This window comes from Sus scrofa, chromosome 14 (assembly GCF_054392235.1).
Source record: "Sus scrofa isolate SSC_HxYL_T2T_F1_AM1 chromosome 14, Sscrofa_HxYL_maternal_Yorkshire_Landrace_v2.0, whole genome shotgun sequence".
In the NCBI taxonomy this organism is placed as follows: domain Eukaryota; kingdom Metazoa; phylum Chordata; class Mammalia; order Artiodactyla; family Suidae; genus Sus; species Sus scrofa.
The window spans coordinates 65,520,008-65,532,499 of NC_139396.1; the positions used below are offsets into that span (position 1 = coordinate 65,520,008).

At 50.6% G+C, this 12,492-nt stretch overlaps 1 long non-coding RNA gene across 1 annotated transcript in view; it reads right to left on the reverse strand.

The window, feature by feature from the left end:
* The window catches only part of LOC146396624 (uncharacterized), a 49,579-nt gene extending 37,563 nt beyond the window's left edge, over positions 1-12,016 (reverse strand). The window contains exon 1 of the long non-coding RNA XR_014826871.1: positions 10,880-12,016. This is a non-coding gene — a long non-coding RNA (uncharacterized LOC146396624). The remainder of the gene's footprint in view (positions 1-10,879) is intronic.
* Positions 12,017-12,492: the final 476 nt, after the last annotated feature.

Here is a 12,492-nt window from a genome sequence, read left to right on the forward strand (position 1 = left end):
GGCACTGGGTGGGCCTGGGATGGTTGGGGGAAGGGAAGAAGCTGGGGAGAATGCAGTTTTGGTCGGAAGCTTTGGAAAACTCATGCTTATTTCTGCCAAGGGCTTCTGTTCTTTCTTTTTTTTTTTTTCCCCACTGTACAGCAAGGGGATCAAGTTATCCTTACATGTATACATTACAATTACATTTTTTCCCCACCCTTTGTTCTGTTGCAACATGAGTATCTAGACAAAGTTCTCACTGCTACTCAGCAGGATCTGCTTGTAAATCTATTCTAAGTTGTGTCTGATAAGGGCTTCTGTTCTTAACAGAAGACAAGCCTAGTGACTTCCCCTCTTGAAGCCTCAGTGTTCTTCCTCATAAGACAGATGGGCAAGCTCTGATTTTTGCTTCCACTTCACTATGATTCTCTCATCAAGGGTCACTTTATTTTGATGACACAGGTGTTTCTGGCAATCTGGGGTTGTGCCGGCAAGACCACTTCTCCTCAATCCACCTCCAAACCCCTTGCTTTAGCCCACTTGGGTTGACATAAAATGGCTGTTGTAGTAGGCTCTGGGCTACATGATTCATCCATGTTGGTTCCTGGAGCAATCCAATATTTGAGAGGTGGGCTTCCCAATCCTCATTTTACAGGAGGGGGCCACCAAGGCTCAGAGCGGTGTAGAGACTTGCCCAAAAAGGCACAGCTGGAGGGTGGGAATCTTGGGTCCAAGATGGTTACCATGGTCACAATGGGGGTGCAGCATCCCCAAAGGCTGAGTCCATTAGCAAGAATGAGCCCAGTCACTCTCTCCACACCAATGTCTCTCTCCCATCACTCCTCCCTGTGAGGTGTTCTCTGTCCTTGGAGAACAGCACACAGTGTGAGATTTCATATTCATTTCGCTCATGTGCTGCCTTCTCTGGTCTGTGAGTTCCGTAAGATGCCTGCCTGCTCCATGGCAGTACCCTGGGTGCCCAGCATCATGCCTGGCACAGAGTCAGGGTCCAGAAGATTTTGTTGAATGAATGAAACAGGGAGCCAGGGGAAGCTTGTGAGTGGGTGGTGCCCAAGCACACTCAGGATCAGCCAGATCTGCCCCTCACTAGCTGTGTGACCTACAGTGAGTGATCACCTCTTGTTGAGCCTCAGTTTCTTCATCCATAAAATGGGGATAACATGGTGTTTAAGAGGTTGCGAGGACTCAATAAGAGGGAGATGCAAAGTATCAGCACTTTCCCAATGGATTCCAATCCCTCTTTCACACCCATGGTTTCTCCTGGCCCCGGGGAAGGTAAGGCCAACAACCAAGAACAGAGGTAAAACAGCCTGAAGAGGAGACAGGGAACAACTGGACCAAGCCTCTGAGCAGGTTGACAGGCAGCCCAGCTGGGTCTCAGGCCACCTGAATTTTGGGCACCCAGGAGACACAGTCCTGGCGGCCAACTCCCCATGGCCAGTTCTCACATATAAATAGGTTCTCTGTTGCAAAATGGTGACAACAGGGCCAGAGTCACACAGCCAGGAAGACAGAGACCCCTGTGGGGAGCTGTTGCTTTTCTGCCTGAAAACACAAGAGTCCTCTCCTGTGGGAAGGAGCCCTCCTCCCAGAGAAAAGCCCTGGAATGTAAGGAATGCTCCGGAGCCTTCGGCCTGGGCCCCAGGACTGGGGTGCCATGGGGGCACTTTCCCAGCGACAATCTCGGGCCCCTGGGCCACAGGGGAGCTCATACCAGACATCACCTTTTGGTGCTGGGGTCAGGTCTCAACCGCCTCGAAGCTTTCCCAGGTTCTCAGGCTGGGAGTGACAGAGTTCCTGCTGGCTTCACACAACTTTGATTTCAGCCTCTCACCCAGCACCGGCACCCCGGGGTCTGAGGCCAGGCTCTATGCGTACAGAAAAATCAGGCTGATCTCTGCCTGGGGGTGGGAAAGATTCAGTTTCAAATTTGAACTCAGATACTATGTCACCTGGGGCAAGTCACTTGTCCAGGCCTGTGTGTCCCCATGTGTAAGATGGGGTTAATCATGGGACCTTCTTCTTGGGATTATCATGGGGTAAAATGACCCCATGCAGATGAAGTTCCTGGTACAGAGTAAGTGTGCAGCAACAATTTGTTATTGTCACTGTGGTTGGTTATATTTTCCACCAATGGCTGTGACAATCTTTCCCACCCCACATGTTCTTCTTATGTGACTTTGGCCCTCCTCCCATCCCCTTGAACCTCAGTGGGTTTGTGACTATGGCAGAAGGGAGGGAATGTGACTTCTAAGGCTGAGTCATGCTGACTTGCAACCCAGCCACCATACTGTGAGGAAGCCCAAGCAGCTGTGAAGAGACATGTCAAGAACTGAGCCCCCAGGAGTTCCCGTGGTGGCGCAGTGGTTAACGAATCCGACTAGGAACCATGAGGTTGCGGGTTCGATCCCTGCCATTGCTCAGTGGGTTAACGATCCAGCGTTGCCGTGAGCTGTGGTGTAGGTTGCAGACGCGGCTCGGATCCCGCGTTGCTGTGGCTCTGGCGTAGGCCGGTGGCTACAGCTCCAATTCGACCCCTAGCCTGGGAACCTCCATATGCCGCGGGAGCGGCCCAAGAAATAGCAAAAAGACCAAAAAAAAAAAAAAAAGAACTGAGCCCCCAAACCACTTTTCTCATCCACGGTCCTGGCTGAACTCCAGGCCCCAGCTGAGATCAACTGAGCCATCACAAAGGTGGGTCCTTCAGCTCTAACTGGGCTGTCTTCACTGATGCTCCATGAAGCAGAGACAAACTGCAGGTTCTGAAGCCAAAGAAATGATGCCAGTTTTAAGCCACTAGGTCTTGGAGTGGTTTCTTAGGAAGAAACAAACAATAGATACAGTTCTTTTTTTTTCAGCTGTGCCCACAGCATGTAGAAATTGCAAGTTCTGGCACTAGGGATTGAACCCATGCCACAGCAGTGAGAATGCTGGATCCTTAATTGCTAGGCGCTGGGGAACTCCTACAGTTCCTTTTAAGAGATATCTTTGCTTCTGTTTCCCCCTCATCCTGGTCCTCTGCCAGCATCCTTCATCTCAGTGAAGAGCCCCACCATTTCAGCTCTGGTTGCCCAAAGATGACATCTGGGAGAAATCATAGATCTCTCTCGATTCTATCTGTTTTTCTCCATCCCTCTGCTATTCCCCTAGTCCAAGCCTCTAGCACTCTGTCTTAGGCAGCTGTGGCAGCTTCCTCTCCAGCCCCCAGTTTTCTTACATAGAACAAGAACCTTGATACATAAGTGATGTGCAGAACAGGTAAATCGTAGTCTTGCAATTTCATCGTCTGGAGTGCTGGGTCTTGGCTTACAACCTTCATTTGTCTCTTCCTAGTCTGTCTTCTTTGCTCCGTCCTGTGTGTGCACAGCACCCTCCGAGGCCAGTGGGGGACACGGAAGTGGTAACTGACATGATAGGGACTTCCCGCCACTGTTCGTTGCCTTGGAAGAAGTCAAGGAGAGCAATGATACAGTGCAGCCAGGGGGTGCATGAGGCCAGGTGGTGGGAGGAAGTGGCCTTGAGCTGCTGGGAAGGAGTCAGCCATGGGACATCAGGAGGAAGGGAGTGTCAGGCTGGGGGATCAGCAAGGGCAAAGGCCCTGTGGTTGGAATGAGTTTGTGTGTTGGAGGGAGAGAGACAAAATGGGGGTACAAGAGGCTGGGGATCTGGGCATGAGGGTGGAGGGGCAGGCAGGGAGCCACTTGGAAGAGAGGAGGAAATTCTAAGTTATTTAGACACTTGTTTTCCCAAACAGGTTCTACCCCCTTGAAGGGCCGAGACAGATTCTGATTGTATCCCTGGTGGGGACTGCCCACCACACCACTGGTGTCCATTAAAAGTGATTCTGCTCTTCAGGCTCAAGGCCAGGGTCACCTCCGTGAATACTCCTGTGTTCAGCTGACCTTCCTTTCCTCATGTCCCGCTGGACTCTTGACCAGCTTCCAGCCAGGCATCCAGAACTCTGACTTTCATTTCCTCATGTGGATTTAAAATTTTTTTATTTTTTAGAATGGCACCTACAACACATGAAAGTTCCCAGGCTAGGGGTCCAATTGGAGCTACTGCTGCCAGCCTACACCACAGCCCCAGCAACTTGGGATCCGGGCTGCACCTGCACCCTACACCACAGCTCATGGCAACGCTGGATCCCCGACCCACTGAGCGAGGCCAGGGATCGAACCCGCATCCTCATGGATACTAGTTGGATTTGTCTCTGCTGCGTTACAGTGGGAACTCCTCCTCATGTGGATCTTTGTATCTGATCAAGCCACTGGCCATCTTGTCTCAGAATGAGGTTTCCCCCACTGCCTTGGAATTTCTGAAGCTGGGTGGGCTCCTTAAACATGCAGGCCTCTCTGAATCAGCACCTCGGGAGTGGGCTCAAGAATCTGCCTTTCTAACAAGCTGCCTGCCAAACAATTCTCATGCTCCCAGATGTTTTAGAAGGAACGCATCACAGAATGAGGTCCTGAGTAGAGGGTCTGTCCCAGATATGGTGCCACGTCCCCAAGCTCCCTGCACAAAGCTCATGCCCACTAAATGTGCCTTGAGTGAAGGAATGAGGTTTTAGCAGGGTGTGGGGAGAGTAACGATTCCTCTTAAGGGCCTCCCTTCTCTCACTCATAGTTCCTAAGTAAGCAGGAGATCTCATCACATTTTTCTGCCCCGGGGAAACTTCTCCAGTAAGAACTCCTCTACCCCCCACTGTATAATCTACTCATTAATACACAGTATTGTAAAAGTGATCTATAATTAGATGCTAACCGAGTTTGCCGTAAAATTGGGTGGGCGAGGTCAGCAAGGTAAGCCGGGAGCCAGCTGATTGTTATGATCAATCAATAACCTATTTATTTCCCAACATTTCTATTAACCTCTGCCAGCCAATCACAGTTTCAATTTGAAAGGCCTGGGTCCGCTTTGCTGACTGGACAAGTCTGATTGAAAGCGGGACCCTGACATGACCCCAAGGGCAAAATCCAATTAAAATCATTTTCACTTGTAGATTAATATTTTTAGCATGTTCTACATCCTGGGATTCATCACTCCTGGCAATGACTAATGTCTTGTGACATGAGCAGGTGGATTGGCACTGCCATAAATAATAATTGTGATTAATTAGCTCATCATGTCCCAGGATGGTTTTGGGGCGGGGTCGGTGCAGCTTCTGGGAACTTCTCCCACGCTCCCTGGTTACCTGGTTCTCTGAATCCTATCACTGTGATGGCCTTTTCTAAGTAGGAATGGAGTTTGTCCCTGGTTCTCTCTCTCTCTTGAAACTGGGCTCTTTGAGGCCAGGTATCTTGTCTTGTTCATCTCTGCAAGTCACTCATCCTTTGACATATCTTTTCTCTGGAGATGGTCTCCTACTCTTTCCATCTTCATCGGTACAGCAAGAATTACCATGTTTGTGCAACATGGCCCCACCCCGGGATGCAGTCGATTGGCTCAGGAGAAGGGCCTGCCCCAAGTTGGGCCAATGAATGCCTTCCAGCTCCACCACTTGATGCTACTGACTGACTCAGAGGTAGGGCCCAACCCCATCTGTATCAGTGAGCGCCATCACACCAGGGTGCTGCTGATTGGCTCAGGGGTAGGGCCCAACCCAAACAGGGCCAATGAATGCCTCACTCATGGTTCCATCTAGGGGGGCAGATGATTGGTTCAGGGGTAAGGCTGGACCTAAGCTGGGCCAATGAGTACCTCACAGCTCTACTCCTAGGTGCTGTTGATTGGCTCAGGAGGAGTGCTTGACCCTAACTGGGCCAATGAAAACCTCCCGGCTCTTTCCCCTTGGTGCTGCTGATTTGCTGAGTGTTAAGGGCCAATACCATCTGGACCAATGAAGTCTTGCGACGTTTGGAAGTAGGGTTTAAGGGAAGTGGTCCCTTGGCTCATTGTGGGTATTCAGGGGAGTGTTGACAGGATTATCTGACCTATGGGCTGGGAAGTAGTTACAAATGAAAGCAATACCGAGAGAGAAGAAAGGATGAAGTCAGAGAGATGTCTTAGATTTCTTAGCACATCCTAATCCCTACTACCAGCCCTTTCCCAAGAACTCGCTGCATTCCAGCTCAGGTTCTATGAGTCATAGCTGTATTTTTATAATAATTATTCTTTCTCCCTACATCCCCTGATTAATTGGAATGTCTCTTCCTTTCCAACAAAAGTACCCCCTCTCCAGGGTTCAAGAAATGCCCACACACAGCTCGTGGCAAAATTATCCTTTCTCCTGACTCTAATGAAAAGCCCTTTGGGGGAAGGAAGGAGGAAGGAATAACTCACATTTATTGAGGATCTACTGTCTGCTGGTGCTTTGCAATAGTATCTATTTAATCTCTCCCATCTTCGGAGGCAGATCTTATTCTATTTTGTTTGCAGGTGAGGAGCTTGAGGGTTGGAAATGAACACCTTGTCCAAAGAAGAACTGAGGATTTATTTTGACCAATTCTGTGACTGTCCAGTATCCTATGCTGCCTTTTAAAAAAGATTTGCTGTTTTGCAGTCATTACCAGGGAAAAGTAGTTAGCCAATGGGAACCCCCAGGGGAAACTGGCCAAAAGAGTCAAGGTCAGCCCTTTGAAATCCTAGAGAAGAGCAACAGGGCCAAGATTTCAGACATGACCAAGACTTCCTAACTTTAAACACTATCTCCTAATACCCACTCACTGCTCTGATTGCTTCAGGACCCCCTCAGAGGAGTTGCTCAGATAGCTCCACCTCAAGCCTCGAGACATCTCATTGGTGGCCACTGAGATCACTCCAGGAACTGCATTTGTGTTTTAGGAAAAGTGCAAAACCAGGTCTTCCCAAAGAGACTCGGCCAAGGGGAAATCTCAGAGGACCAAGGTGCAGGACCGGTTCCGAGGCTCTCAGAGATTTGTCTGACACTGGGCTAGGACCAGACTCCCTTTACTGTGCACATTGGGATGGTACTGGGATTCTCACAGCAGATTTCCTAATGGGGAATGGATGGCAACAGGGAAATAAGCACAGCTAGAACCACATATACTGAAGAGGGCTTCAGCAGAAACCAACAGATGTAGTCAAGTGTTTAAGAAGATGGGGAATTCCTGCAGTTCCTGTCATAGGCAGCTTAGGCTGCTATAACAAAGTACCATGGGCTGGGTGGTGTATTAAGTGGAAATTTCTCATAGTTCTAGAGGCTGGAAATTCATATCAGGGTGTGGTGGGGATGCTGGCACGTTCTGGGTTGCAGACTCCTATCTTTACAAGTGAGCTAGCTTTTTCCTATAAAGGCATTAACCCTGATGACCACCCTCATGACATAATAACCTCCCAAAGCTCTCACATCCCAATACCATCCCAGTAGTATAGATTTCAACATTTGAATTTTGGGAAAGATGAATATTCAGTCCCTAAGAGTCCCAAATTCTAATCTCCAAATCATTTTGGCCAACCATAAAATGCACACACACCTAAATAGAAACACAACTTGGAGGCCTTGGAACGGCATTTCCTTTGCCTCACTTCTGGGGGATTCCATAGGTCTAGTACATTTGTCCTTCTGAGATGCTTCCCAGAGGACTCTGACCATCAGCCAGGTTTGGAGAGTCTCAGGGCACGTGCTTACATTAAAGGCACTGAGAAGTCCTGCAATAAAGCCACCTGTTAACTTTACTGCACCCAGTTTACCAAAGTTACTGTACATATATCCATTCATATATTTATTGCATAACACCTGTTTGTACAAGGTCCACTACTCAGAGTCTACCAACATTTTCCCTTAATAATCCTCTATGTACATCTGAACTCCAGTGATTCTCTCATGCTTTTCCTACACTTTCAATCAAGTGTTAACAGTCAATCAATTGGACTGTTCTCTAAGGGCAAAGATTAATATCTGCAGGGCCCTCCCAGGTAAAAACTTCCTTCGCCTGTTCCTTGTTGGTAGAAAAATTACAGTGTCCCAGGCCTCCCCAAAGTCACAAAAGAGCAGGTTCAAACAGCTAATCATTAGGACACTAGAGTCACACAATCTTTAGTTCCTCCCTGAAGGACATAGATAACAGTGTCTGATGCCCACTCGGGAGTTGTCTTGCAGATATTATAACCACCATCAGCTGGAAAAAGCTAACTGCATGATAACCAGACTGTAGCCATGACATAAGCTGCTCCATCTTGCGTAATTCTAAGAACTAGCCTCAAGGAAGTGGAGACCAAGCAACTGTTGGTGGGAATGTATATTGGTGCAATCACTATGGAAAGCAGTATGGAGGGTCCTCAAAAAACTAAAAATAGAACTACCATATGATTCAGCAATCCCACCCCTGGGCATATATTCAGAGAAAACCATGATTTGAAAAGATACATGCACTCCAATGTTCACTGCAGCATTATTTACAATAGTTAAGACATGGAAACAACCTAAATGTCCATCAACAGAGGAATGGATAAAGAAGACATGGCACACATGGCACATATACACAATGGAATATTACTCAGGCATAAAAAGAATGAAATAATGCCATTTGCAGCAACATGGACATAGAAGCTATCACACTGAAGTTAGACAGTGAAAGACAAATATACGATATCACCTATGTGGAATCTAAAAAAAAAGAGATGCAAATGAACTTATTACCAGAACAGAAATAGACTCACAGACTTTGAAAAACTTATAGTTACCAGTGGGGGTGGGTGGGAAGGATATGTGTATATCTGTGACTGGGCCGCTTTGTTGTACACCAGAAATTATCACAGCCTTGCAAATTAACTACACTTCAATAAAATTTAAGATTAACGGGGCTTAAAACAATCAAGATGGCTCTGACCAGGTGACTGCATGACCAGTTTCAAGATGATTCAAGGAGCTGACCATGCTATTCTGTACAAAGCCCCCGCCCACACACCCTTGAAGGTTACATTTAAAAGCTCTCACCTCCTGATCAGCAAATGAGGAGGTAGTTTTGGGGACCCTAGTCCACCATCTCCCCAGGTTGCCGGGTGCCTAAATCAAGCATCTTTACCCACCAACCTCTGTCTCTCCAATATTGACTTGAGTGATGAGAAGCCAAACCTGAGTTCAGTTCTAGCTCCAGCTGGTAACAAAATCCCCCCAAACAGAGCCTGAGTAAATGAAAGTCTCTTAGAATCATCTCTGAACAGGAGACATGACCCCCTACCCTCTTCCCACCATGGGCAACACAGATCCTGGATAGGAGGAGACATTTACACTTTTGAGGCAGAGATTTCCCCTCTATCCTCCCAGATTCGGATCTGGGTTTCATCCCACAGGTGGTCATAGCTGGAAGCCTAGAGAACTGCTTTTGGTTTTCATTGGTGGTGTTAGGTGCTGGCTGCCCACCTCCTCCTCCTCCAAGCTGTGCTCCCACTGCTCCGGTATTTGACTCTTAACTGGTTCTCAGGTGTGAGCCCCCTACCCCACCCCCAGAGAGCTGGATAAGACAAGAGGTTCCCCATTGCTCCCCTTGCTCTGGTTTCAGCCACCTGGGGATTGAAGAGAGCAGTGCTGAGGCTATTGAAACCGGCGTCTCTGCGGAGGGAGCTCTTGTGTTGGAAACTGGGTTAAATTCAGCATGCATAAACCATTCACAATGGCTCTTTACACCCCAGGAGCACCAAGATCCCACTAATCTTCAGTCAAAATAATTAGACCATGAAGGGTGGCATGTTTATCCCACAGGCACTTGGGCGTCTGGAAGTTAGGAAGAGGCTGGACCACCCACATTTGGAATGTGGACTTTTGAGGGGTGTGATGATGGGGCAGGACACCAGAGACCCCGTGGATTCTGCTGGGGGTTGTGGAAAGGGGGCCTGGTCGGATCAAGTCCACACAGTCCATCCATCTCTCCCTCAGTATAGGGAATGCCCAGCATGTGTTTGAAATGCACTGTGGGCAGCAGCCCACAGGCCTGCAAGTCTTGCTGCCCAGCTTCAAGACGGAAGAGCGAGCCCAGAGCTGGCGATGGAGGTGTCATCGGCTTGTTGGATGGGGAGCGTACATGGCAGCAGGCTTGGCTACCTGGGGAGAAGGGGCTGCCTTTTATGGGAGAATCGATATCAGGTGGGCTCATCAATTACCAGGGAAACCAGCAGCCCCTCCCAGCTCCTCAGATCTTTCCCTTTAATAAACTAGCAGGTGGAACCGTTCTGGCCTAAGGATTAGAACAATTACTCGCTGGGCACAAGGCAGGCCTGTTCATGTGGGGGATGTAGTTGGAATAGGGCCTGGTGGAGCAGGGGCTGGATGGAGCGAGAGGACAACCACCTTGAGTGGCCTGACCGCACCCTCCAGCCCCACATCCCCTGCACAACCCTGACTGTCTGGGTCTGTCCCTCTCCCTCGATACCCCTGGAGTCAGGGAGAGGCGCCCTGCACCCAAACAGCACAGGTGCAACCCAGACACCAGCCGCTCCGGAGGATCCAGAGTGAGCCAGGCGCTTATCCAGTCAGATGGTCACGGAGGAGGAAGCCGGCCTCCGCCTTAGACCCAGCAATCAGACCCTTTTCACAGCGAGGGCGCTGCGGCCGCCTGTCCACGCACAGATTCCCTCCCCCGAGACGAGGGTTGACGTGTAAGGTGTTCACCAGGCACAACGCAGGGAAGGTCGTGACCATGACTCGAAATACAAATAGTAACAGCACAGATGACACTGCTCCTCGGCCATGTCCTGGCAGGACCATCTGCCCAGCCACTGCGGTCCCCACAGCCAGGCAGAGTACCCAAGAGATGGTTCAACCACCAGCCACGGGGATCATACAAGGGGCCTTTCTCCAGGAGGGGCCTGGGTCAGACCTCAGCAGCCCCAGGTAGGGCCGGGAGCAGACAGTGGAATCCGGGCGCCCCTCCTACCCTCTTCCCCGCGAGGCGGCAAACCCAAGCCACCTGGGACCTACCTGCCGGCCTCTGGGCTGTGTTGCCATGTGTTCTCTGGGCATAGGTCCCTCTCCAGGGCAACAGCGAGTTGTCGTCCTGACCGGTGTCCACTGCTGGATTCGGAGGGTGCTGACTAGTTGCCCCTGGTTGACTCGGTGCAGGCGCTGACGACCAATCCCGGGGGTCCGGTCACAGCTCGTAGGGCCTGCGTGAGCTCCTGTCCATGTGCTGAGGGCGGTTCCGTCTCAGTTGCTTATGTTGCCCCCTCATAGCCCTGCAGCAGCGGTGCAAGGCAGGTGGAAAAGCCAGCGTACGGCTTCCACTGGCCCTCCCAGACTGCTCGGTCCTTGGTCGCTACCCACATCCGCGTGGTCCTGTCCGTCACACAGGGCTGTCAGACCCCGCATAGTGGTTGTGAGGCTCAAAGCCTCCTCCTGGCCTTTTGTAACATCCCCACATGTTGTGACATCGTAGATGGTGCACATCTGCTCCAGTCCCGCAAGGTCACTGCGCTGCCCCTTCTCACAGCCGCCACCAGAAGCCCAAGGACACTCCGGTCATTCTGCCACTGCCCCAGGTCCCCACCAAACCCCTCTGGGTAACTGGCCACGTCCGAGTCACAAACCTGTCCCTGAGTCCATACCCCTAAAGCCGGTGTCGGTAGTGCTTCAGGGGTGGAAGTCGGGGAGGTAACACCGAGCATCGGAGAGATGGGTCCTCGCAATTCGTCCCTATTCACCAGCAGCCCCGAGCAGTCACATGAACTGCAGTCTCAGGGCTGCTTTTAAACTGGAAAGAGCCTCCTCGGTCCTCTTCTTAATAGAAGAGACAGACACTTCAGGGTGGTCGCCTGCAGCAGGGCCCCGCAGGCCAGCGGACGGCCATCTGGGGATCACCCCGCGGCTTTCTGTCCCATCACGTCCCAACTTCTCGGCACTCACGGGAGTTTGCTTGGCCTCCTGGCTGCTGGGCTCGGGGTTGGGCTGCACCCTGCAGTTCTCTGAGTCCTGTGGTTGCCCAGCCTTTGAGCCCAGAGGCAAGAGACATCAATGGTTACTGGACAGGGGATCTTACACAAGCAAAACAAAGGCTCTCGGGGTGACACCCCACCATGCGCAGCCCACAAAGAGCAGGACACAGCCGCCATCTTTACTCCTGGGCGGGGAGAAGGAGGCTGCCTTTTATAGGGGAACTGACGTCACGCTGGCTCCTCAGTTACCAGGGGAACCAGCAGCCCCGCCCAGCCCCTCAGGTTAATGACCTGCACCAGGGCAGATGTTTCCCTTTAATAATCTAGCAGGTGGAGCCATTCTGGCCTGAGGATTAGAATAGTCACCAGCTGGGCATGAGGCAGGCCATTCACATGAAGGGGGCATATGTGGAATGGGGCTGGTGGAGCAGGGGCTGCACAGAGCCAGAGGACAGCCACCTTGGTTGACCTGACCATCTCATTGCATCCTGGCAATAGCTATATTACTATCATCTCCCACTACAGGTGAGGAAACCAAGGCACAGAGGAGTTAAATAATGCATCCTTCGGAGCCCCTCAGCAAAGAGATGGCACACTCATATTAGCCTAGTTTCATGGAGGTACCATTCACAGAAGTGAGGGCAGAGTATTCTTTTCTACTGC